Source organism: Ruditapes philippinarum, unplaced genomic scaffold (genome assembly GCF_026571515.1).
Source record: "Ruditapes philippinarum isolate M1 unplaced genomic scaffold, ASM2657151v2 ctg18954_1_1_1_1, whole genome shotgun sequence".
In the NCBI taxonomy this organism is placed as follows: domain Eukaryota; kingdom Metazoa; phylum Mollusca; class Bivalvia; order Venerida; family Veneridae; genus Ruditapes; species Ruditapes philippinarum.
The window spans coordinates 2,416-6,915 of NW_026866306.1; the positions used below are offsets into that span (position 1 = coordinate 2,416).

The 4,500-nt window shown below is 32.5% G+C and overlaps 1 long non-coding RNA gene across 2 annotated transcripts; it reads left to right on the forward strand.

Annotated features, from left to right (window-relative positions):
- Window positions 1–397: 397 nt before the first annotated feature.
- LOC132732075 (uncharacterized) lies at window positions 398–3,042 on the forward strand. Of its 2 annotated transcripts, none has more exons than XR_009625979.1 (3): window positions 398–683; window positions 1,221–1,353; window positions 1,620–3,042. It is a non-coding gene; the product is annotated as an uncharacterized LOC132732075 (long non-coding RNA). The 2 variants fall into 2 exon arrangements; XR_009625978.1 differs by having other exon boundaries at window positions 1,221–1,322; window positions 1,620–3,041.
- Window positions 3,043–4,500: the final 1,458 nt, after the last annotated feature.

Here is a 4,500-nt window from a genome sequence, read left to right on the forward strand (position 1 = left end):
CATGTACGTTACCTCCCTTTAAAATGTTAACCATTTGCAACTTCACACGATTGAAAATTTTACTTGAAAATCATATTAATAAAGGACCAAAGAGGTAATTTCAAACAGTACTTAATGTTGATTATATTAAGGTTTCTTTTAATGTCTGTTAACATTAGCGAGTTGATTAATTTTTAGGCTTTACTGGCAGATAAAGTGACAATAGTTTCAGTGTCATGAATTTTCGCGATTTTATAGATTATTTTACTTTATCCATTGATTTGTTTTTCCAATTTCCAAAACAACCTGTGGCTTTCTGACGGGGAAAATATAGTGCGTTAAATCAGAAAAGGGGAAAACCTGAAATCAAATTTTCCAACATTTGAGATTGGAATATATCGACACATTTTATAAAAGTACAGTGAACTCGACAGTTCCGGGTCGTCGACAATTCCGGGTCACATTCAGAAAAATATGTTTATTATTTGGAAATGATTTAGTTTTTCATTAATTTTATAATCAAGTCATATTGACTAATAACTTAGCTACTTTCACGTTGATTTCGGATGTTGTCATTTGAAGAATGGATGTCGCAATCACGAAACGCTTGACTGCATCATTTCCCACGAAAGTGAAAGCAGATATTATTTGTTTACATGCCACCGCAAAAACTGTTATTTGTATCAATAATTTAAGTAATACAGGTATGTTTTGCACAATTATTTGAAGATTATTTACCACTGAACAAGATTAAAAACTGTCATCGTTTTTGTCAAACGTCTTTATGAAGAACTAGCAGACAATATGACCTAGTTTACATATGCCAATTTCGGGTCAGCCAGAGGGAAATTCTCAAAATTAGGAATGTCTTTCAAAAACGATTTTGGGAACTTTTTAACAGTAATTAAATGTATATATTGATATATCTAAGGTAAATCCTTGTTACTGATCCATTTAAACTTGTGTTTACATATATTTTGAGATGCTTTAAATGTGGATGGTGTCCTCTGTATAGAACTGTTACAATGGTTTCAACCAGTCTTGAAAAGTTGTATGTTTTGATATTGTTACAGTACTCAGATAACAAAATGTATTTCTTATGTGTGTTTTTCAAGTGATTTTTGTAGGGTTTTACTTGTTGATGTTGTTTGTTTGAATTTCTTTTTTATGGGGGGGGGGGGCTGGCTTCATTTTATATTTACTGTATAAATAATTAAATATTAAATTGATCTTTTTTTTAGGAATATGGCTCCGAAGAGAAAACGGAACATACCTGTTGTTCACATTGCAGACCCTGTTGGAGAAGATGAACCATTCCAGTGTCCTGATTGTACACTGAAGATGTTAATATTTGTTTGAAAACATATTTCTTAAGTGAGATAAAGTTTTTCACAAGATTATAATCTATATTCTGTATGTTCTGTAATTGGAAATAAAGTAGTTGCACTCTGAGTATACTTACACTAGCTTGTCCATCTGTCAGCATGTTACTCTTTATCTCAGCTGTGTATTTACTTTAATTTGATTATAAAAAATAATATAGTTATAACTTCGATGATGCAAAGTGCAGCATTTGTAAAATGATTGTGACAGCTCTTAGTAGAAAAATAGTATAGCACTGTATTACTTTTTTATTTCAGCCCATTAACGATTCGGTTGAACACAATCAACAGACAAGATGTTCAGAGAGTGTTTGTATCAGTAATGATGATGATAGACAAGATATTTCAGTCATTGAGATACAGAAATCAGTTATCAAGGGGTACCATGCTTACAAGATTCGGCCACCATATACAGTACCTCCAATGCGCTAAAGAGTTAATTGTTGTATCATAGTTTGGGGACCTTTCTGTTGAAAATGTGACAGAGTTAAATCGTATACATATACATGCACAGTGCGTTAACTGGAGTGCAGGTATTAGTTACCCTCACTCCAGAGCATGCCCATTGATTGGTTCATTTTGTCCGGGGTTTACATATTATGACGACAGAGAAAGGGATAGCGATGGAAATATCCTATTCAGATGCTAGTTCATTCAACATTGGTTACTTTTTTGTGGGGTTTCATATTGTGTCGATGCTCTTTCTATTACATAGAGAATACACAAATATTAAAGACATTAATGCTTGTTTGGTGTGGGTACCACCATTAGACCAGTTCAATGAAAATATGCACTCAATAGTAACAGATGCCAAACATTTTTTAAAATTATTTGATATTGCTGATCTGCCTGTAGGGCATGTTCTTATGTCTTTGGCAGGGTTGTTTCGTTCTGTATTTGATGAAGGCGGTAATATATTTGCCGAGGCCACAGGAGAACCAATACCTAGTTTCCCACCATGGCCTTCACAAAATGAAGAAGGCAGAAGGCGGGGGAGTGGTTATTCCTGCAACATATTTTATATTTACAAAACAAAACATTAATGAGGTTATGTCTCGGTTAAGAGTAATAAACACTTCAGTTAAAGAGTGCTACGAAATGTTGGTGATATATAAGTAGCAGCCTTTGTATGTAGAAAGTGATTTAATATTCAACATATTGTGACCCTAGATATTACTAATTCCATGTTAACTTACTGTGATTTTTCATTTTTCCACTCATGGTTTAATACATGTCTTGCAGTCTATTTTTTCTTTCCATGTTTTTATATGCAATATTTTATGTTTTTATATGCAATAAGTAATTGCAGGTGATTTTTGTTCTTCTTTTGCCTGTGATATATTCTACCTCTTTCATTTACATTTTATTTTTATATTGAACAAAAAATGCTCAATAAAAGTGTTGTTATTATGACATCTGTTTTGTTGAATATTACATCGTTTGAGATGCCCCCCCGAAGACAAATATAAACATTTTATCACGTGACCCGGAAATGGCAAGTGCGACCCGAAACTGTCAAATATACAGCGGGCAGATGAATACTCTGAAAAATAAGTTTACCAAATTATTAGAATTGTTGAATTATATCATAGTAAGGAGGAAATATTTGTTGCACAATTAAAGCAGTTTAGTTTCTCTCAACTTTCGTTTCAAAGAGTCGCGCTTCGGTAATTTCGTTACTGACCCGGAACTGTCGAGTTCACTGTATCAATTTCAATTTAATTTAACATGCATTGTACATAGCAGAAACTATCCTAGAGTCATTAGTTTTGACGCCCTTAAGCTGTTTAACTAATGCATTTTTTCATATTGAACTTGATCATTAATAATATAAAGTTACTATGGCATGTTGTTTATCACTGCAAACCATTTTTTTGTTTGTTAAAAATCCAAAATCAGTTAAGTTTTGTACTTAAAGACAGACCGTGGAGGCATCCATTGTTGTTTACAGTCATATGAAATGACGCCTTTTCATTGGGTGGTTATTTTAAAAGGATATTTCACTATAATGTAATATGAACAGCAAAAGAAGGTTTTAAATGAGCAAACCTGCAATGTAACAACATTGTGAAAACTTAAAATTATAATGTATTTCATATAAAACTATCCATTAATTAGGAATGCCACACACTCTGGCAGTGGTCTTATTACACCTGTTTCTTTAACCTTTAATGTATTTACCATTAATCTTGATGAATAGCATCTGTATTTGGCTTAAAAGACTGAAAAATATATCTGAAATGAATGGTGTTGTAAAGATGTTATATGTTGATTTGAAAAATGATTTTTTTTTATTTCTTTTTTAAACTTTATATACAAACAATTATTAACCCATTATGAATTTTACTCGGTATCAATTAAAAACCAATTAACATTTTCAAACAATATAAGCTGTACACCTTATGCTACAGTGAATATTAAGGACACTTTGCAAAGTTTTGGTCACATGACACTCATTAGACATTTTAAAATGGAGGATAGAAACAGAAAAGTGCAGGTCAAGATTTTTCAAAGGCTATTTTGGCAAATTATGGCTTGCATAAACATCGATTGAATTTGCATTAGTAAAAAGATGAAAAACTACAGTACATATGATAAAGGTGTAGTCTTTTCAGTGAAATGTCTGTATCTTTTAACATGTTTTAGTTATACGTTGTAAATACATGCTTGCAATGCAGTCAGCAAAGTATGACGTCATACGAGCTCGTTTTCGTCATTTGCTAGGTCAAAACAAAAATGGCGTCAAAATAGATGAGCGTCAAAACACATGACCCGACGATATCTATAGGAACAGCTTTCTGTCTTGCTGCTGCAGTCAATTAAATTTATCAATTAGCTTATATAAGTCAGCTGCTGCTAACTCATGTTTCTGATGATGAACATGCACATGGTATTTCAGGGGAAAATATAGCATGTTTGGGGAAATATACCCATTTTGGGCTTGGGGAAACAGCCTGTATGTTGCTGTAAAATATAGGGGAAAAAATCACTGTTATCTATTTATTTGTAAAACTTGTCCAAATATCATACATGTGAACTGTTTTCGATGCTCAAGTGGGAGATTTTTCTTCAGAAAGAGAGAGATTTTAGAATTTATAATAAACAAAGAAGGAAGTTCTGACATCAAAAATAGGGAGAT